At 36.3% G+C, this 23556-nt stretch overlaps 1 long non-coding RNA gene across 1 annotated transcript; it reads left to right on the top strand.

Annotated features, from left to right (window-relative positions):
• Positions 1-1316: 1316 nt before the first annotated feature.
• On the top strand, positions 1317-8152 carry LOC118498743. The gene is made up of 3 exons (XR_004901208.1): positions 1317-1380; positions 6388-6484; positions 7972-8152. It is a non-coding gene; the product is annotated as an uncharacterized LOC118498743 (long non-coding RNA).
• The last annotated feature ends 15404 nt before the right edge of the window (positions 8153-23556 follow it).

Raw genomic sequence — 23556 nt, 5'->3', positions numbered from 1 at the left:
TTTTTACCAAAAGGAAGAGGTTACACTAAGTAGCAAGTAATTATTTTAGTGAAAAATACAATTGCTCTTCAATTTTATTCTATTCTTGAATTTGAGCTGAAAGTGATCTTAGAGACCATTTAGTCCAACCCATTCATTACTCCACAGATGAGGAAATGTGGCGCAGAGAAACCCAAAGCTAGAACTTGTCCAAGGTTACATAGTTATAAGTCTAACACTAGAATTATGTCCTTGACCACTGATGCAATATTCTCCCACCTACATTCTGCTAGGGTTGCACTCTCCTGGTGCAGGCCTAACAGAATTCATTTTGTATGAGACTTACATAATATAAGGCAATTTTCAAATGTGAAAGTATAGAATATGTTCATGTGTTTTTGTGGAGTTTAAAAAGATAAAGTAGCACTGTTAACTTTGTTTCCCATACCAGAAGCATTGTACTTTTAAAAAATTACTTATGGGTGATTCAGAAATGTGGATCACTTAAGAGAAAGTCTACTTTCTTTCCTATCAAAGTGATAAAATTGTTTTATTATTTCACTTGTCTAAACAGTAAAATCAGAGTGATCATTTCTCAGTCTATTCACTGTTTTTAACCTTGACACTGATACTTGCTGAAGGCTTTTGATTTATTTTTCATTACCAGTATTTTTGCTCTGCTTCATTTGGGGATTTTTCCATAATGTTTTAGAAAAACTTTTTTCTTTTCTCTGCATTTTCTGATTGATCACCTTTTAAAAAGACATTTAAAACACTTAAAATCTTGAGTTGAGTAAAATTAATATTATTTTCATACAAATCACATTGTAGAAGACTTCCTTTTGGTAATAAAGTACATTTATTATTTGTATTCAATTGTTATTCTTTCAAATTTTGATTAGTTAATAGACTGAGTGTTCTACATTATCCCTTTTTAAATCATAATCCTCAAAACTTAAATTTCCAAACCTCAAAGCTTTGCAAGGGTATTCTGAAAGACCTTTCTATGTTAATGCATTGTCTTTCTACATAGACTGACCTTGAGGAGTGAAGCGGTGAGCGAGGGTTAGTGAGAGGACAGGGGAGTCACTCCATCGATACCCAACCACAGTCGTTAAATACATACCTTCGTGTGCACAAAGGGAAAGCTCAAGGGAGCACATAATCTGAAAAAATGTCCTTCAGATACAATGATAGTTTTAGGAAACTCTGCTTTAATATTCTCAAAACAAATGCAAAATCACAAGGTCTTGGTCAAAGAGGAGTTCGAAACCACAGGGCTGAGCCAAAGGCAGAGCAGCTTATACAGTAGTTTGAACAGCTTAGATTGTAGAACCACCAAAACAAGATCAGAATCAAATTTGTACTTCAGGCAGAAAGGAAAGACTTGACCTCTCACCTGTGAGTAACAACTGGCAACATGGAAATATTGTGATATTTGTGTGGAGACAGTTCTAGACAAAGAAATAGCTTATGTAAAGACTGTTTTTTTTTTTAAACAGGGTGTGGCCTGATTAAGAACTAAGATTAATCTTTATGCATGGGATGCAGAATGCTAGGATGGGTGGCCAGATATGAGGAGAATCAGTTCTTGAAGGGTCTCATATGAATTTTTAAGGAATTTATATATTTTTCTGAGAACACTGTGAAGCAATTGAAGAGATAGATTTCTTTGTCATAGGATTGATACAGGACTTATATACTGTAATGAAGAATGCTCTAGATGTAGTGTGGAAAAGACTGCCTGGAGACATGGATTTCAACTAACAAACCTTTGTTTTAAGCCACAGGAGACAGAATGGGCAAGGTTGGCTTGAACAAGTTCAATGTTAATGAGGTTAGACTGAAGTGATTAGATTCAGGAGATATTAAAGAGATAGATTTTTTAAAATGTATTTACACATTCCTATGTTCATTGTAGCATTATTCACAATAGCCAAGATATGGAAGCAACCCAAGTGCCCATCAATAGAAAAGTGGACAAAATACACGGTTGTTATATGTACAGGGGTGGGCAAAATAGGTTTACAGTTCTGACTATGTAAAACATAACTTATTTTTGTATTGTTTATTTATTAACTATTGTAATATTTGTTTGCATTTTTATATGGACAACTATCAACCTAATTTTGCTCACTCCTATCTATACAATGGAATATTACTCAGCCATATAAAAGAATAAAATCTTACCATTTGTGACAGCATGGATCAACCTAGTGGGTATTATACTCAGTAAAATAAGTCAGTCAGAGAAAGACAAATACCACATGATTTCACTTACATGTGGAATCTAAAGAACAAAATAAACAAACTGGAAAGAGACTGATAAACACAGAGAGTGGACTGGTGGTTGCCAGAGGGAAGGAGGGTTGGGAGACTGGATGAAGGAGGTGAAGGCATTAGGAAGTACAAATTGGTAGCTAACACGTAATCATGAGAATGTAAAGTATAGCATAGGGAATATAGGCAATAATGCTGTGATACCTCTGCATGGTGCCAGATGGGTACTGGAAATATTAGAGGAACATTTTGTAAAGTATATGATCGTCTAGTCACTATGCTGTACATCTAAAATCAATACAAAATAATACTGAGAGCCCTGGCTGCTGTGGCTTGAGTACCAGCCTGTGAACCAAAGGGTTGCTGGTTCCATTCCCAGTCAGGGCACATGCCTGGGTTGCAGGACCAGGTCCCCACTAGGAGGTGCTCAAGAAGCAACCACACATTGATGTTTCTTTTCTTCTCTTTCTCCCTCTCTTCCTCTCCCTAAAAATAAATAAATAAAATCTTTTTTAAAACCAAAATGGTACTTAGAGTAAATTGCAACTGAAAATTAAAAATTAATTTTAAAAATAATAATAAAAATGTATTTGAAAGTGGTAGAAGTGGGGAATAAAGTCAGGATGATGTCTAAGTTTTAAAGTTAGAGAACATTAATGGCATTTAATGAGGGGAAATGTAGAGTAGAAAGAGACATGCTATTTTGGAAAACACAATAATATCAGTCTTTTATGTTGTATGTGAGATATATTCATAACAGTTGTATATATGATTGCCAAATGACAATACGCAATAACAGTTAAATATATGGGTCTGGAGTGCAGAAGAAATACCTGGGATAGAGATATGGGTCTTGAAATTGAGGAGGGGGGACGATACATGTGTATAGTGTAGTGTGTGCATATAATGGAATATACAGGGTCCAGCAGAACTAAGGCTTGCTTGAGTGTAATTGGTAGGGTATGTGATTGTCTTATCCAAGAGGGACAGCAATTGTAACATTTTACCTAAAATGTAGTATGGTGTGCTTGTGTGATACTGCTATATTACAGAATTACATGGTTATGATTTTGTAATGAAACATTTTGTAATAAAAAGGGGCATTATCTGTGCCAGACCATGTATTATTCATTGTTAAAGAGGAATCAAGTACTGACATAAACTACAATGTAGATGAATCTCTAAAATATGCTAAGTGTTTGCCCTGCAAAGAGTAAGCAGAAAATTCAGTGTAGTGGTGCAGAAATCATAGAATGAGTATGTTTCAAGAAGAAAGGAAAATAAGTGGATAAACAAATCGGGTATATACAGTCAATGAAATATTAGTCAGCCATAATAACAAATGACACTACAATGTGGATGAACCTCCAAAACGTGTCAAGTGAAAAAAGGAAGCCAGAGATAAAGGTCCACGTATGATATGATTCCATTTAATACATGAAATATCCAGAATAAATAAATCCATAGAGACAAAATTCAAATTGGCAATTGTTAGGGCCTGCAAGGGGGCAGGAATCAGGAGAAACTGTTTAATGCAAAAGGAATTTTGCTTTGGAGTGATGGTGATCCTTTGGAGTTAGTGAGAGGTGGTGGTTTCAAGCATTGTGAATAAACTAAATACCACGGAACTATTCATTTTAAAATAGTTAATTTTATGTTATATAAATTTACCTCCATATTTTTTTGAAAAAAGGAAGAAGATAAATGACAAAAAGCAAAAGCTATTATGAGATCAAGAATGAAAAACACTAAAAAGTTTCCATTTGTTTTAAAGAGAGCTGTTGGTGGTACACTGGGAAGAGGCCAGATGGCAGTGGGTTGGAGCATGAGTAGGATGTTAAGTGGAGATATCAAAGATTGAATCTGTGAAGAAATTTGGCTGTGAAGGGGTGGATGAAGGCACATTTCTAGTTGGAGATGGATGTACTGTCCAAGGAAAACTAGATGGAGCACCTGCAACATGTTTAACTCTTCTCTGGAATGATGGGGTGGAAAGGGAGAGGGTGGAGTTCCAGGACTAGCTCTCCCGTTGCAGGGAGAAACTGTGAGTGAAGGCACAGTTAATAAGCTGAATGGTGGAGGATTGTGTGATTCCCAATCCAAGTCTTTGTATTTTTCTGAAACAGAACATGAGGGGAAAACTCATCAGCTGAAAGTGAAGAAAGAGAGAATAATGTAGATTTAAGCAAGAGGAAGGAGTTTCAGAGAGCCTTTGTGGTGTTTAAGGCTGAACATGAACTTGACAAAACAGGGCATGTTTGGCTCCCTGGTGTTGAAGAGCAGGTGAGATGCAGTGTGCAGGGGAAATGGAGTCACTCAGTCTCCCTCACCAGGTCGATAAGCAGCATTTTCATAGCCTTGGGAATGAGCCGGCATGAGCAGAATCACACTTTGTTATATAATGTCTGGGCATCCTGCCGGCTTTGTGTGCAGTTAGTATATAAGGGAGTGAGGACTTCCCTCGATGTGACTCTTGTCCCCACCTGTGAATTAACACATGTCAGATGTTCCCAATGGTGATCCCAAGTAAACCTGTCTGCCATGGAAAGTTACAAGACAAGTGGATTGCCTGCTTTCTCCTGAAGCTGCCACATTTTGGATTTAGTTACAGAGAAGTTGGCTCATCAAAATAATCCCTTTGAGATATCTTCCACCTTTTGGCACAATAGCAGACAATGGGAGTCACTGAAGGACAATTACCCCTCTTTCTTATGTTACAGTCTTTGCTCAACTTTTTATAAGGCAGGATTGGCTGGCATTTCCACCTTGTATTCTTTCTGAAGAGCAAGTGGGATCCTGCTGCCTGCAGCCACCCTCTAGGCAGAAGTCCAGAGGCAAATGTTTGGTGACAAAGGACAGGAGTCTTTATTCAAAAGCTACACAATTTTGGAATAACAGCTTTCCACCCACATAGTCATTTAAGATGATCAATTCAGGATGAAATCTTTAACTCTTGAGTTCCCCTATCATTCCCCCTGTTAGCTTTTAGTTATCTTATTTCTATAAGGATTAGTTTACAAACTAAAACAACGTAAGATACAAAAGCTACACAATTGGGGAAGGATGGCCGGCTTCTGCCTCAGACCCTATCCCCTCTAGAACAGCCAAAGAAGAATAACCCTTCCACCCCCTGCCAGGCCAGCCTGATCCTAGGCTGTGCCCAGAGTTCCTTCTACCGTCCTTTGGGAAATGCAGGCAGCTGCAGCACCATCATCCAGGCATCCTCCAGAAAGAGATCCAGAGAGCCAGTCTCTGCCCTCCTTTCATTTTAAATCTTCTGGCTCATAATTCCATACACTCTAGAGGCATACAGGGTCTCAGCAAATCCCACTCTAGACTGTTTACAATCACTTCAGGCAACTTCCTCCTACATCCCCTCCCTACTCCTCCCTAGGGATCTGACCAGACCTCTCTGTGTCAACATTACAGTGTACACTTTCATATGCATTACATCATTAGATTGCCAATACAATGAAGTGGTCGTATTATTAAAATTTCCATTTGATGGTTGAGAAAAGTTAGACTCGGGGAGGTTGAAATGTGTTAAAGATTCCACACTGGGTTTCTGACTATTAAAGCCATGCTTTGGAGCACTTGCATGAAGCTTTCTAACTACATTTGCTTAAATTACTGAAGGTAGAATTTACCAGTATACAAACTGAAGACACAAAGACAACTCTTCACCTCTGCTGAAGGCAGCCTAGATCACACATAAATGAGAGAACGGAGGTTTCTATGAAATCTGACAAATAACAAGGTTAGATGCAATACATAAAATATATATTACATCTTAAAAGAAATCAATCCTTGGTTCTGCAGCTCAGAATAGCATCTTTCTTCCTGTTGCAGCAGAGGATGCTCTGGCATTATATCAAACAACAGTTAGTGAGCAAAAGTAACTGAATGCAATATATTTACCGACAATAGTGCCAGGGCTTTTAAGGCACAGTATTGATTTACTTCTTTCAAAACCAAAGTGACAGCAAATGGGGGGAAAATCACATGATTCAGGGAAGATATCTGAGGATTTAAAAGTGGCAAACACAAATCCATTAATTTTAAAATGGGTCAAAAGACAAACCAGAAAATTGTAGACTAGTGAATCATTGAATTCAACATCTGTTACAGGGAAAATACAAGATATTCTGTAAGGGAAAATGTAGGAGGAAAGGAGGCAGGAAAGAAGTTGGAATAAGAAGAGCTTTATGAATCTACAGCCAAGCAAGTAAGTACAGAGATTTTCCTCTTACCTGAAGCAGTAAGTGATGTTTTTGATGTTTTATAGTCAGCAGACATGCATAATTTATTCATTTGTGATTTTTTAGGGTATTTGTTAAACTACTCCAATAATTTACCTATCATTGGGGAGTCATGTGAATAAAACAAGACCTTGTTTAGTCATTTCTTTCCCTGAGTATCTCGGAGTGGCTCAGCTCATGCCCCTGCTGAGATCCAGAATGGGCAAGGCTAGTAGTGTTCCTGTTGTTTTCTACAGACTCTGCCCTCAGGTGTGCATTAATAGGATAGCAAGCCCTGAGCAGCTTAGTGTAGCTTCTATCAGAAGACGTTTGTTTTGATCAATTCACAGCTTACTTGGCCAAGTTCCCATTCACTGCAACATCAGGGAGAATGGGTAGAAGGAGAGAGGGGATTCCAGAATGGCTAAGTCAGTCCTGGAGATTGGAGCGGGGGGGGGGGGTAGATAATTGAGGCCAAATCTAGGGCTCATGCAGCTCAGCCTTCATTTAGTCACTAACAGCAGGTAACGATCATTGCTACACTGCCATAGTAATGCCACCACTCCAAGTAATGAATGATGAGGATATCCATTGAAAATGGTATTTTTTAAAAATTAAGGTGAAGTAGAAGAAACTTTTCAGTTTGTTCACTAAACTGTAACTCTTTGTTTAACAAAGTACCCAAAATGTTATTGTTGGTAGAGTTGTATTTAATAATTTATTTCTTTTGTCACATTTAAATGTTGCTATTTTTTCCTCATTGGTCTTTGACAAAATCTGTAATTAGAGTTTCACTACCGTATAGCACTCAACGGTGGTGCATTTTCAAAGTGTGCCAAGACCTCTTGCTTATTGAAATGTGCCCATGTTAGCCTCATTTTAAATTTTCCAAATCAGAATCTGTAGAATTTTAACACTGAAATCGGTTTAACAGAATCCTTGGGTGACTTTTTAGAAACATTAAGTGTAATATCCATAAAGGATAGTGCATATTTTACAACTTTACAGTTTGCTGAAACTTTGCATTCTGAACACACCCATATAACCAGCACTTGATCAAAAATACAGAATATGACCAGTACTTTTTGATGCTGAAAAGAACACCTCTTGACTATAACCAGAAACCTCTCTAGTAATACTCCTTGTCACTGCCTCCACTAAGGAAAACCACTTCCTTGATTTGTAAAAGTATGTAAGTTTCACCCATTTTTGTAATTGATATGAATGAAATCAAACAGGATGTGCCCTTTTGATTGGTTTCTTCACCTTGACATTATGTTTGTAAAAACTGATCCATATTTTTGCCTGTAGTTTTACTGCATTATTTTTTCTCATTGTTAAATACAATTATATTGTGAATACACCATGACTTACGTATTCATTCAAATTTGGATGGACAGTTGGCTAGTTTCCATCTGTTTCAGGTAATTTTGAATGGTGTCACTGTGAACATTCTAGTACATTTTTTTTGCAGTGCATATGTTTGCATTTCTGTTTAGAATATCAAAGCAAAAATTGTTCCAGACAAAGAAAGGTAAGGAATACCATATTCAAGGTTATTGCAACAGAGTCCAGAATGCAGTCTAAACTCAACTCCACTGAAACAGCCACAATCTAAAGAGTTAGTAAACTTGGGGTGGGAAATTGTAGGCCATCTGTTGCCAACTGGCCACACCCAACTGTCTACCTTCAGAATAGGAGGTAGTTTTACACCCACTGAAGTTAGTTTTCTATTCTCCAAAAGAGACTGCAAGATGGTTACATTTCAAGGGGATGGTTCCCAGGTCCTCAAGAAAGACAGCCTGGGGTTGTAACACTGGCAAGAAGCTTTTGACAAAAAGTTTACATCTCAAAGATGCAGAGACAGAATTTAAATAACAGGTTTCTAATAAAAATGCTCTAGGACAGAAAGGTCAAGGTCAAAGAGTAAGGAAGAAACCTGTTTAACACTGGGACAAAAAACTGAGGGAAATATTAAAACCCTCTTGGTGAGTAATATATATAAGAATGAAATTGGTGGGTCATAGGTCACACAAATGTTCACCTTTAGCAGATACTAATGTACATTTTCCAAAGTTGTACTAATTTATACTCTTTTCAATAGTAAAGAAAAGTACTGATTACTACACATCTTCACCAAAATTTGACATTTTCTCTCTTTTCATTTTAGCTGTTCTGGTGGGTATAAGTGATATTTCATTGTATCTACATATTCCTATTTACTGTGTGGTTTGTAGCAGCTGTGGGCTATAACGTTTTCTATAAGGCATTCTCATCAATTCCAGACACATTCTTACAGGTTTCCTCCTTAGATAAATTGTATGGTAATATTAATAACATATCTAATAGACACTGAACCATCATTGCATGTCTAAATTTTTATATTAAAATAATTTTACTTACTGTTGAATTATGTTTGATATTAAAGATTATTTCACTAATATTCATGAGTGAAATAAGTCTGCGATATCTTACTCAACAGTTAGGTATTGATGCCAACATTTATATAGAAATATTGACAAACTTGCATATCATTTGTGAAAAGAAGATAAGCTAGTCATTTCTATGTTGTTCCAACATAGGACAATGACGCCTTAGTAGGCACCTTCAGTAGGCATCTTGGAACCTCAGACAGTTCTCCCAGTATCTCTTTCACTGTTCAAAACACTCTGCAAAATCCTTTGTTGGAATCACCATCAGCTACCCCATCATGTTTTCCTGAATCATACTGATGGTCTGAAATTTCTTCCTTTTCAAAGGTGATTTTAGTTTTGGGAAAAGCCAGAAATCAAAAGACACCAAATCTGGGCTGTAGGGGGCTGAGTCACCTGGGTGATTTGGTGTTTCACCAAAAACCTCTGCACGGGATGTGATCTATGAGTGGGCACATTGTTGTGATGAAGCTGCCAATTATTAGTTGCCCATACCTGTGGCCATTTTTGTCATATTGCATCTTTCAACCATAGAAGAACATTGAGGTTGTACTCCTTATTAATTGTTTGGTCTAGAGGGGTGTGTTTGTGAAAGAAAACACCTTATAATAAAAACACACAATTAAAATTATCTTAATCTTGCTGTGACTTTACTGCACTGCCTTTGGGTATGGAGAATCAGGGGACTTCCGTTGGGACAACTGTGCCTTTGTTTCCAGATCACAGCCGTAGACCCATGATTCATCTCTGGTTTTGACTTTCTTGAGGAAATCTGGTTCATTGGTAATGGTTTGAATCAAGTTGTTAGCAACTGCAGCACGATGTTCTTTCTGCCTGTAAGCAGAAGCTGCAGGCCGAATTTTGCCATGATACATTTGATGCCAAGATTTTGTGTCACAATCTCAGACACAGCAGTTTTTGGAATCCCCAGATCAGCTTCTTTGTTGGTTGCAGCCCCTACACATTCAACATTCTCAGGTGTTCTGCTTGTTGCAGGCCTTCCAGAACATGGATCACTTTCAACAGATGCTTGACCTTTGAAGTATTTATGCCACACTTTATTTGTGCTGCACTCATTGCATCATCCCTGAGAGGCTTCTGAATTATCTAAATACTTCCTGCAGAGGAATGTTCAAGCTTAATGCAAAATTTGGTGCAGATTCCTCAAACGGAGTCAGCTCTACTGCTGTTATATGACAGTCACACAGTACACATTCTCACTCAATGGCATCTACTGCTCCCATTGGCTAGTACAGTGAAGTCATCATTGTTCAGTCTTGCACATTCCAGTCCACTCTCCTTGGTTGTCAGGTTACATGGATGTCACACAAACCGTTCTTGTTATATTAACAATGGCTGGGGTTTTTTCTGGGCATACCTCATATAATCAGACTCCATTCTTGAGCATGTAATAGACATAGAAAGTCTATTTCTTATGACAATCTTCCTTTTGTTTTATTGTAAATATATAACATTTTTTTTTTACTTCTTCAAGATCATAGAGAATTTTTTGTACTACTCCAGTCAATAAAAGGTGAACTTCATTGAGGCCCAATGGCCCTGAAGTTCAGGCAGAAGCACACGCATGGGCTGAGGAGGTGGTGGAGGAGCCTTATTCAACCTTCTTTGTGGGGTGTAGGTTGTTGGTGTAACTCTACTTCTGGGCAAGCTGGCAGGGGAAGGTCCATGATGTCACCATGCAGACAAGGCACCAGAGGCAGGGTGGACTGTTTCTAAATATCGTAGTCGATGAGAGTGTAGCCATCCTCCAGCTATTTGCCCTTAAAAGTCAGACTCAGCTGGCCAGGCTTGCTGTCCTCCTTGGCTTTTAGCTTTGACATGTTCAGTGGTATCACTGGGCTCAACCTCAAGGTTGCTGGTCCTGCCAGTCAGGATCTTCACAAGGATCAGTGTCTCTGCTGGAGAGACTGCTCCCCACCTCTCTGACGAGAAAGGGGCCCCTTTTTGTCTGTTTCATTTTACTGGCTAAGGTAGTACTTCAAGGATCTGAATTTCACCCAGGTGACTTTTTTTAAGCTTTCCACTTTCTAGAAACTTTAGGACAGAGCTTTCTGTACAATGGTATTAGATTTTAGTCTTCAAGAATTAATGAAATACCCACGGGCCACAATTGAATCACTTTGCAGTTATCGGTCTAATTTCAAGTTTTTGCTTTGTTGCTGGTGACTGAGGGGCCCCTTTCTTTTATTTTCATGCTGGACTCATGTTTAACAACTTTCTAAATTACATTTTTTTAGCATTTCTCTATGTGATGGAATAAGGTATCTCTTTATCAGCTTGGTCTTTCATATTTCTGATAATTTATCATCAGGGGATTCCCATATATCACTTAAAATTTACAACCACTGATGGAGTAACTTAATGGTTTAATAAAGTCAATCTTGTTTTATTTATAACATAGTGACAGAATATATGGCATTTCTTTAAATGTTTATATGTTCTGTAATGGAGAGAATCTGTATCATATTTGTATCCCACATCAGCAGTGTAGGTTTATAAAGGGAAGACATAAATCACTGAAGTGCATGAGATGTGACCAGAAAGGTTTGTGAAAACCCAGTGAAGAGTATTTTCTCGGGAGCCAAAGAAAGCTATAACCTAGTAAGAAGCAGCAGTAAACAGAGTCCAATGCTACACAGAGCTCAGGTTTCATACATGGAGAACATCGTTGACTTCGTTTGGAATATGAAGATCATGGAGCACTGTTGGCTTTAGCTACAGTGGTAGTTGTGGGAGCAAAGTTCAGACTGATTCGAGGAGAAATTGAAAGGGGAGTAAGTGAGTAGAAACGATGGGTAAGGAGTACACTTTAGTAATACTTCACAGTGGAGGGAAGGGAAAAGCTGCCAGGTAGCTAGAACCAGCATCAGCCTTTGAGATGAAACCAGATTTATTGATTTTTATTATGGCAGTTACAAGATTATGTTTATACTTCTGAGAGCGAGGAGGTAAATGAAGGGAATGTTGTTGATTAAGGAGAGAGATGGAACTGTTTATACAGTGAGTTCCTGAAGAGGCAGTGGGAGTAGGAATAACCTTTAAATGGTATGAGAATGAAGGTGTGTAAAAGCCACACATTAGGTGATCACATCACTATGACAGAACCCAGTATTTGTTTATCCACAGAAACATTCTTCCTCTTTCACTTATTATACAAACTTTGATTTCATTAGAGTGTCAATGAGTTCCACGCTAGCAGGTCAGCCTAGCCATTATTAATTAAGATTCTTTATAGAAATAGTTCCTTTTCCCGATTTTCTTAATTTTTCCTAAATTTTCTTGCAGTTCTGGTCAAGAAAGTAAAAAGTTAGATCTTCCAGGGAGTGTCTACATAAGTTTTTCCTTCACTGTTGGAAAGAAGAAATTTGACTAAAAGTTCTTTTTTGCTACCACCCTAATTCCTAACACTGAATGTGACTGATAACCCATGGAAACTCCAAGCTCTTTAAAAACTATCTCAAAAAAAAAATCCCAAGTTTCACCTTCACATTTCCATTTTGGTCAAGTAATAAAATTACAGCAAAATTATTAATTAGTAACTCTCATTAAGGAAGATACTATAATTGTTTTGCTTCATGTCTAATAATTTCCCATTACTTACATGGATGAGATTCAATAAATATTAATTAAATAAAGCAATTGATTGTAACAATCAGTTCATTTTATGGGAGGCATATTCTAAAGTGTTTTATTTAATTCCTCAAGATGAATTAATGCTTCTTGCTCAACTATTTTTAGACATTATTTTCAGCCATTTTGTGAAAATTATTTCTTTATTGCATATACTGTAGTTATCAATACATATGCTCTAGCTCTTCTGTTAGTAGGGCCCATGAAACTAAGTTCCAGCAAATTGGATATAAACAGAATAATGTGCACAACTTTTAAACAGGAAATAGCATGCTCTTCATTTCCTCTCATTCTCCTTTCCTACAAGCCTAGCATATGGATGGAGTACCGGAAAGTTAGCTTTGACCCTGTGAAGACTGAAAAGGTACACTAAGGGATCTGAGGCCTGGGTGCCTTTGTGAAGCATTATAGGCTATTTGCCTTGCTTCTTTCACCTATCACTGCCAATGCCCTTCCATTACAAAAGCCATTGCAAAATTCAGATGTCATCTAATGAAAGATGAAGGAGAAATCCTGAAAAGCTGAGGATTTCCCCCAAGGAAACCGTATTAATCTGGAAGTGACTAGGTTATATTGAAGCTGAAGTGCTGGTGTTGTTTATCCACTTCTTAGCAGAAAGATAAGTCTCTAATGGAATTAAATTCAGTATAGTGAAAAAATTTTCTGCACATCAGAGTTGTGACTGTGGACTTTAAACTAGATTACCATACAATAGATAATTTATGGAATTATAAGAATGTTTCAGCGCTGCATTTTAAACTTGGGTACAGACAGGAGGGAGACAAGAACTCTGCTCCATAGGGAGTGCTAGTAAGAGAGAAAACAGTATAAATGGGAAATTGACATTCATTTTAGTAAGTGTTCATCATAAAAATGTGAGTAAAGGATTTAGCAGGCACACACGATAGGGAGAAATCAATTGAATCTAGGAGAATTAGAAACATCTTTTAAATCTGATTATTTCAAATACTTCTGATAACATTGTCAAGTGTTAGGAAAATGATGCTTAAATCCTAGGTATCATCCTCTTATTAGAGAAATATTCAGTAAGAGGAAGGCGAAGGAGCCTGGCAATTGGGAGATGATCTTGGAGCCACTTAAAAGAAATAATTTCAATTATGACTTTGATATTCGTATTTGTCTTATGTATCTTTAATAGCAAACAATCATATTTTAATATAATTATGTCAAATATAAACTTGTTTAAAAAGGAGACACACTTCTCCAAACAAGCTACTTTAATACCTGGGATTTGGTTTTTGTTTTTTGGGGTTTTTTTGGTGTCTATTGGAAGCTCTGTCAAAATAGAGATTCTTTTGAAACATGATCGTGACAGAGACCAGGTTCGCGGACGTGAAACACAGTAGAGCCAGAACATCTCTCCCTTGTCTATATCTGTGCTTGGCACTCTGGCTGAGCTTTTCCTGGGCACAGCAGAAGACACATCGCTTCAACGTCACATATCAAATCCGAACCAGTAACAGCCATTCAAACATTACAGTCTCTTAGCTATTGCATAAAGTTTATAAAGGATTGAGGGGTGATTATATCCACCTAATTTTTCCCCTGTTTATGTTTAATAGGAGATGGATAAAGGAGGAAAGGGAATCTGAATGTTGCATAAATGTAACGATAAGGGAAATAACATGCACAGATTGTGGCAATCCACTTGGAAAAAAATCCAAACTAATTTTGTTCTATTTCTTCTAAGCCATCTGAGAGCCTTTCTACATTTACCAATACGGACTAAATGATGCTGTGATTGAGTTTATGGAAAGATGGCAGCGCATATGTAGATGAAAGCACAGACAGATATTTATGAGAAACTGGGTTTCTGTAAAAAAAAGGGGGGGGGAAGTTTGTTGTTATTTTGAGGTATATTTGTTAATGTTTAAAATTGGAAACTTGAAAGAATATGTCACTTACTCAAACATGCCACTTTTTCTCAAAAAGAGAAAAACAAGTTTTTCATGCAAGGCGGTTGTTAAACGTTGGTTTTGGCCGGTACAGCCTTTTGTCTCCCCAGCTGTGTGGATCTCCTCTACAATATGTCCCTTTTGTTTGCACACTGGGCTTCAGTGCCTCTCTGGGGGTGGGGGAGTGTGTGGAGGAAAACCTGTTACTTTGTTACCCTACGACCAGATTGTTTCAAGTCTGTGTGCATATTTTATTTCAGAGTTGTTGTCTTAAAATCTTGGCTTTCTTTTCTTTCTTTCTTGCATATTTCTGCCCATCCTAAAAGAATAAACCTAGTTTAGAACCAAAAGTAAGATATGTTATTAATAAATCGAATTCTGTAAATCTCTTCTGTTTATTCTTAAAATTGCTTTTGTAAGATAAAAAATATACTGGCCTTTCATGCTCCATTTGCAAGCATATCAAATCTTCTCTTTATGAAAATGTAGCTTCCATAATTTACTTCCATTTCTCAGTAGGTGTTACAAATTTCCATTTTGTGGGCATACAATCTGTATTTCTGTTTACATATAGTTTATGTTAATTACAATGTATAAATGTATATTTTATGTACACATTCATTAAGATAAATGTGTTCTAATCATTTTCATGAGCAGTATTTTGTTCGATAGTTTTGGGTTTGGCACCACTTCAGATAAGGAAACAGACTCGGAGACAGTAAAGGTAGTCTGTCCTCACAGAGAGCTAGGCACGTGCACCACTGTCCATGGGTGTAAAGACAGTCTGGCACCTGCAGGCCAGGCTGGGCTCCAGTGAGAGGTGGAGCCATGTATGAATCCAAGATCACACAAGAGTCAAACACATGTTCTTTAGTTTACCCAAGATGCCAATACCTCTCAGGTCTGAAGTGGTCTTTTCAGCTCACCCCAAATAGAAAAGAAATGCTTCAAAACATTATTTTATAAGAACAGGGCTCAAAATAGAAACTATGTTTTCTCATTATTATTGTGTGGGTTTTTTTTTTTGCTAGATTAGAATCAAGCTTTTAAACTTTCTGTTATAGATTTTATCGTTAAAAGTGTCACATAGTTTTACTACAGAAAACCTGGAAAATATCCAAGTATACAGACAGCCCTGACTTGAACACATAACCTTTCTGAACTTCGAGCCTTATATACTTGTGGTATCGTTGCAATGTATGTGGGTCTCTGTGTGCTGTGTCTTTTGGAAAATGTGTCCAGAAACATAAACAGTTAGGTTCTTAGTGTGCGAAAAAATTTCATGACGTTGTTATTAGAAAGTAGGTTTCCTTTGCAGTATTTCACTTGTAGGGTTATACCTAAAATTTTAGCCAATCCTAGTTGTTTATAATTTTAAGGTCCTATTTTCTTATTTTATGAAAATTTGTCTGAAGGCCATTACTCATTCTAACATAGTAATGTTTGAAAGTGTCTGTTTACATACAACCACAGGTGCTGGGTATTATAACCACCAAGTGTTTCACAAATTGTTGAAAATAATATCTCATCTTGGTTTTACTTTCTATATAGTTTCTTACTCTTACAAATAATTTTAAAAAAACCTTGAGTCTCTTTTGGTTGATGCAATAACTGACCCTTTTATTTACCTTATGACACCTGTCCATTCTCTCACAATGTGCACATTTAGAGCCACTTTGTAGACGGGTTACATACAGTGGGGACCATGCCTGGTGCCAGCCCATGTAGGGCTCACAGCTCCATAACCCTCATAAATAAAAAATATCAAAAATATTTTAATTTTATTGCAAATTGTTATAACTTCTATGAAACAAGTGAATAAAATAGTGAGATAGAAAAAAAGAAATAACTACTTATTAAAACATTATTTATAGTTAAATAAAGTATGCAGATGCACAAAATTTAAAATATACAAAATATATCTGTTTAAGGTATCTTTCCTCTCTCCCAAATATTACCATCAAAGGAAATCAATATTCAATTATTTCTTCTATATGTTTTTGCAGATATTCTGTGTGTGTGTAAGGCTTTTAAAAATACATGAACTGACTCACTTACCTTTCCTTATTGTGTAAATTTTATTTGAAGACTGTTCTCATTAGTGTATATTGACTTGCTTCATTCTTTTCAATAGATACATGTATTCCACAAATATTTCACTATATGGTGGCAACTTAATTTATATAACAAATATTCTATTAAATCCTTTGTTTTGACAAAAAAGTTTGTTTTGAGTTCTAAAGTCATATTTAAGTTATGGTATCTGTTGTTATGTTCTTCTTTTTTATTGATTTTTTTGTTTGGCTTATTTTGTATTATAATTTACACAGTTTGTATTTTGTTTCAGTAAATGCATATGTAACTACAGCTTATTATATATGTATAATATTCTATTTCAAAAATAGTAATCATTATCTTAACTAATAAAGATAAATCAAAATAAATATTTAATTTGAACTCAATTTTTCTTGATTATATTTTTTCTAAGTGAACTTTAATAGAATATATTTATACATTTATTACTTGATTATTACTTGTAAATGATATATTTTCATTTCTAACTATGAAATAGATTTCTTCTAACCTATTATTGGTAATGTGATTTCTTTAAAGTTGACTACTTTTTACCACATAAGTTTTCAAAGGGCTTAACAACTTTTACCTTGTAAATTTAAGCCTTTATTTAAATTTAATCTATGCCTATCTTCTGTAAGGACTTTATATTTCCTCATTTTCTATGAATCACAATAAAAAACAGTAATAATGCCACAAAGACATTGATTAAGTTGCCTAAAATATGTAAATCAATATGAGAGGATTTAAAAACTTGATGATATTGTCTTGTAATACTTAGATATGGTATATTTTGTCCATTCATTTAGATCTGTTACATTAGTCCAGCAACATTTTATAGTTTTAAGTATAAAGGCTTTAATCATATTTCATATATTTATCTCTAACTTTAGGATTTCTAATTCAAATTTAAATCATATACACATTCAAATTTCTATTTTTTTCTTACTGTTATGTAGAAATGGAATTTATTTTTAGTATTGATCTTATTTCTTGTGACTTTGCTAACCAGCTCTTGATGCCAGTATTTTTTGTTGTTTTATCTTTGGAATTTTAGATAATCAGTACATGTGCAAACACATAGTTTCATTTGTGTCTTTTTTTGGTTTCGCTGTCTATAAATTACTTTCTCATGTGGTGTGCTTTCAATTTTTAAAAAATGTTTATTGAATTTATTGGGGTGACATTGGTTAATAAAATTGTGTAAGTTTCAGGAATAGAGGGAACACACCTCAGCACAATAAAGGTCATATGTTACTAATCAAAGCCAACATCATACTCAACGGGCAAAAACTACAAGTGTTCACCTTAAAATCTGGAATAAGACAGGGATATCTGTTTTCGCCACTCTTATTCAACACAGTACTGGAAGTCCTAGCTACAGCAATCAACCAAGAAGAAGAAATAAAAGGCATGTGGATTGGAAAGAAGCAAAATTGTCATTATTAGCACATGACATAATACTTTATATTATTACATGTAATATATGTATTACATATAATATTTTGGTGCACTAAAAACCTACTATAACTGATAAATGAATTCAGTTAAGTAGTAGGATACAAAGTAAATATCATGGAATTAGTAGCAAATTTATATACCAATCATAAACTATCATAAAAGGAAACTAAGAAAACAATCTCATTTACAATTATATCAAAAAATAGTAATAAAATACCTTGGAATAAATTTAATCATGGATGTGAAGTATCTGTACTTGGAAAATTATAAGACACTGAAGAAAGAAATTGAAGATAAATAAGTGGAAGCACATACTTTTTTCATGGATAGGATGAATTCATGTTATTAAAATGTCCAAAGCAATCTGTAGATTCAACACAATTCCTATAAAGATACCAATGGTATATATCACAGAACTAAAACAAATTTTCCAAAATTTATATGAAACCACACACAAAAAAACCCCCAACTAGCCACCACAATCTTGAAAAGAAAAAGAAGAACCACACTACCTGATACCAAATTATCTTATGAGGTCATAGTAATTAAAACAGCCAGGTGTTGGCATAAAAACAGACATAAAGATCAATGGAACCAAATAGAGAACCCAGAAATAAACCCACGCCTTTACTATCAATTAATATTTGGCAAAAAGGAGACCAGAAGATAAAATGGGGTGAAGACAGTCTAGTCAATAAATGGTGCTCAGAATATTTGATAGATATATGCAAAAAACAAAAAAGAAAAGAAGAAGAAGAAAGAAACTAGACCAAATTCTTATACCATACATAAGAATAACTCAAAATGGATTAAAGAGTTAAATGTTACACTCAAAACTATAAAAATTCTAGGAGGAATTATAGACAGAAAATCTCAGACAGTTTTTGGAGTGATATTTTTAATATGTCTCCTCAGGTAAAGGAAATAAAAATAAATAAATAAACAAACAAAAAATGGGACTACATCAAACTATCAAATTTTTGCACAGCAAAGGAAACTATCAACAAAATGAAAACACAACCCAGTAAATGGTAGAACATTTGTCAATGATATACCTGATAATAAGTTAATACACAAAATTTATAAAAGAACATATACAACTCAACATTAAAAAAACAAAAAATCCAACTAAAAAGTAGCTAAAGGATTTGAATAGACACTTCACCAAAGAGGATGTACAGATGGCCAATATAAATATGAAAAGATACTCAATTTCACTAATCATCAGATAATTACAAATTAAAATTGCAATGAGGTATACCTTACACCTGTCAGAATGGCTATCATCAATAAATCAAAAAGTATAAAACCCAAAACACAAATTCAAAAGAACATAAGCACCCTTGTGTTCATTGCAGCATTATTTATAATAGCTTAGATTTGCAAGAAGTCCAAGTGTCCAACAGTAGTTGAGTGGATAATTCAACTGCGGTGCATTTCCACACTGGAATGCTACTCATCCATAAAAAGAAGAAAATTTTACCCTTTGAGACAGCATGGATGAACCTGAAGAACATTACGCTAACTGAAATAAGGCAGTCAGAGAAAGACAATTACCATAGGATTCTACTCATATGTGGAATCTAATGAACAAACTGAACTAACAAGCAAAATGAGACAGACTCATAGGAGAGAGAAGGCTGACAACTCTGGGGTGAGGGGTTAGAGGGTGGAAGGATCAAGCAAAAAAAAAAAAACAGGATTCATGGACATGGACAACAGTGTGGTGACTGGGTGTGCATGGAATGGGTATAATCAGAAGAAGGTATAAGGAGGATAAATGGTAATGGAAAGAAATACAATAAAAATAAATTAAAACATTGAAATGGAACTGCCTTATGACCCAGTAATTTCACTTCTGGAAATTTATCTGAAGAAACCTGGAACAGTAATTGATGCATGGGTCACCGGCCAGCAGTGATCACAAAACACTGTGGATGGCTCATCGAAACTCGAGAAAAAACATGCGCAGAGACAGACTAGTTTCTGTGGGGACGGAATGGCCACCCCCCTCTAGTGGGGAGCACGCCAATTTACCATCCAAACAGGCTTTTATTGGGTTTGTTTTGCATAAGAATTCAGATAAAGCACATTACTCATTGAGAGGAAGTAAGGATCAAACAATAAGTAACAAGGAACTCTGAGGGTCTATTTTGAGTCAGGGTCAAAGAGCTGTAAGACTTTAAAGAACAAACTAACTTCCTCCTTGGACCCTTCTCATTCAGCTGAGAGCATTCTAAACAGAGAAGGTTTCACAGGATTTTGTATGTTCTTTCTTAGACCTGATCACCTGGGGAATCTGCCCTTTCCAGCACAGGGCGGCACCACCCTGTCATTGTTTCAGCCTTAGGTGGAGCAAAGGAAGTAAGGCAGCCAAGAGATTAAGAGATTTTCTTGCAGAGCAGGAGGACTCGGGCTTTGTCAAAGCCAAAGGGCGAGGGTCCATCACCCCCTTTTGCCATAGCCTCCAAAGTCCTTCTTTTGGGGGCCTCCCATGTGATCATGCCTGTCTTAGATCGTTCCTCCCTTGGGGAATTTTACTCATCATTGGCTAACCGACCAAGCATTGGGGTTTAGGCAGGGTGAGGTATGAAGGAGCAGAAGCGGTGCTCCTGTCAGGGAGATAAGCTTGTCTCCTTGCTGGCTTATGGTTCCAAGGGCGTTCCCTTAGCCTTAACCTAGGCTGGGGTTACAGCTTCTGATATCAGGCAGGGTGGTTCCCAACAGTAATTTGAAAGAATATATGTGCCCCTATGACCATTGGCCTTAAAATTTTTATTTGCTTGTACTCATTAGTATGTTAACAGGAAGCACACCAATACCATGTTCATGTTTCAGCCCGAGGGATGGATGTAGAAAGAAACTAAAGACAAAAGCTTCATCTTAGACATACATAACCTGAAAATTGAACACATAACTTCTAATCAAATCCAGTTTTTATGAACTTAGTCTTATGATTATGCTTATCTTCAAGGAATGCTGGGAAATGTAGTCTCAGGTGGAGCATATATGAGTTAACTCCTCAGAAACAGGAATTATGTTCTGGAGGGTGAGCCCCTTATAGTACAGGCTTCGTCTGCTAGGTGAGTGTTCTAGGAACCCATCTGTATCAGTGTGCCAGCTGGCTTTATTGTGAAAGGCTGCATTGGGCTCCAGGGAGTTTTTTTGAAGACTCTTTCAACACATTTGCCCATTTCATGATGGGTGCTGACCCATCATGAAAGCACACCTGCCCACACTGTGCTTTCAGCAGTTTTTAGCCAAAAATGGCATAACCCCCATGCCCCACCCTCCCTATTCACCCAATATCACCGCAAGTCAACTTTTTTTATATTCCCAGAATGAGAAAAACTCTCAAAGGAAAAAATTTTGCAGATATGAAAGAGGTGAAACAAGAAACAGCAGAAGAACTAAAAAGCATTAAAATCAAGTTAAAAAACCTGTTGAGCAGTGAGAAAAGTCTTGATAGGTAGGTGAACTACAGCAAATGGAGAATATTTTGAAGGTAACCAAAGTTTAAACATGTAAGAATAAATATACATTTTTTAATAAATAGATACCAGTTTTGTGGACTCCCTCTTTTATATGTGCTCAGCTGAAAATAAATGGGAAAGGATAATTGGTAAAAGGGTGAGTAGGGGAAATGCAACATGAAGGATGGTTTACAATTATCACTCTCCTGTCTCTTCAGTTTTAGGGGTGTCCATAGTTAGTTTTCTGTTCCCACATGAGATCACACTCCCTGAGCAGGAGTAGTATATGATAAATGTAAAAGACCTTACCATTTGGATAAGAGAAAAGTAGGAGATATGACCATTCCTAGCTTATATCAATGATTAAATCATACTGAACAGAAATGACACAAATATTGTGACTTTGGTTTTGGGGCGGGGGTGGAGAAAGAACTCGATTCATTGTTCTCTGTGACCCCTGTAGCAACATCAGGTAGGTCTTCCTTGTTCATTATCTCCTGTGAATTTATGAGAGTGGGCATTACTGAACTGTGATTTGCAGCCCACTCCCTGCAGTGCAGGTTTGAAACCTCAGAAATAAGTTTAGGACTCAAACAATTATGTAAGTTTTGAAGGTTTGGCTGGATGCTTCTTTGACAATGTAATTTCTTTTAAAACTTTTGGACTTCAGGTAGTTCAGTATCAATATTTTAGGTACCATCAACCACACCAAAGTTAATTTTTGAGGATAGTTCTCTAAACCTGTGTTAAATACTGACTTCTGTTCCAGGATAACCCCCCTTCTCTTTCATTTTACTGGTTAATTTTTTTTTTAAATTGGCTAATGGGGCAAGGTATCCTTAATCTAATCTTTGCCTCTAAGTAGCTTCCATTTTTCTAGTTGAGAAGTTGTGACTTTTCAGCCCTGCCTACTAAAATTACTGGATTGTATAACTGAGGTCACAGTTAAATAAAATCTTCCTTATAGAATTCGAGTCTATTTCATCTTTGCATGCAAAATTTGTCAAATTTTGACTGGGCTCATCTCTTTTTTTATAATACCTTGCTAAAAGCATTAAAATACATTCAACACACTACAACATTGTGTTTTTATCTCCAAGCCCCAGAATTACATTCTATTTAAGACATGTAATCTGCTTTCCAAGTTATTGCAGATGACAATTTAAATATTTAGCCATGATGTAACAAAGCCTGTAGCTTTCCAGTTTGCAATATTTGTTTTTCTAACTACCCACTGAGCCAAACCCCTTATTTGGTTTAGTGTTGTTGTTTTTTTTTTTTTAATGGCAACATGCTATTTTTTTTCTTTTTGCCTAGAATGTCTAGGAGACGGTAGTCTAGAATAGAAAATGCAGCAGAATAAAACAAGGACAGAACTGAACAGAGGCCTTTGGATTTGACAGAGAAAAGCCTACAGATGGCAGCTGAAAAGGGAATTTCGATAGAATGATAGAGGTGTAAGCAGAATGTCAGAGAATCCACAAGAGGGACTGTGGGTGGGAGGCAGTTTTTCAGGAAATCTGCTTTTAAAAAGAAGGAGAGGGTGAAGGTAGCTCATAATTTGAAGGGGAACCTTTTTTTGGTGTGTTTGTTTTGGACTATTTGTAGTAAAGTTAAGCAAACCAAAATGAAATAACCAGTAGTTATTTAAAATGTTCACTCACCAATACTCCTGCTAGAGCTAGGCACAAGATGAATTTTAAGCTTTTAACTTCTCTGATATTACTCTAGTATTTTTTCTTTTTTTTATTGTTGTTCAAGTACAGTTGAACAACATCCCCACCTCCCACCTTCTATTCTAACTCCTTTGGCTTTGTCCATGTGTCCTTTATACATGTTTCTTGATGACTCTTCCCCTCCCCCCAATTATTCCCCCCCCCCCCCCCCGTGGAAAACAGTGTGCAAATTCCCCAGAAAACTAAAAATGGAACTGCCTTTTGACCCAGCAATTCCACTGCTGGGATTGTACCCTAAGAATCCTGAAACACCAATTTAAAAGAACCTATGCACTCTAATGTTCATATCATCTCTAATATTTTTTCAAGTCTTTTGA

The sequence above is a fragment of the Phyllostomus discolor genome, chromosome 2, assembly GCF_004126475.2.
Source record: "Phyllostomus discolor isolate MPI-MPIP mPhyDis1 chromosome 2, mPhyDis1.pri.v3, whole genome shotgun sequence".
NCBI lineage: Eukaryota > Metazoa > Chordata > Mammalia > Chiroptera > Phyllostomidae > Phyllostomus > Phyllostomus discolor.
Note: the sequence above shows the minus strand (reverse complement) of the source record. Positions and strands in the feature narration are given on the sequence as shown.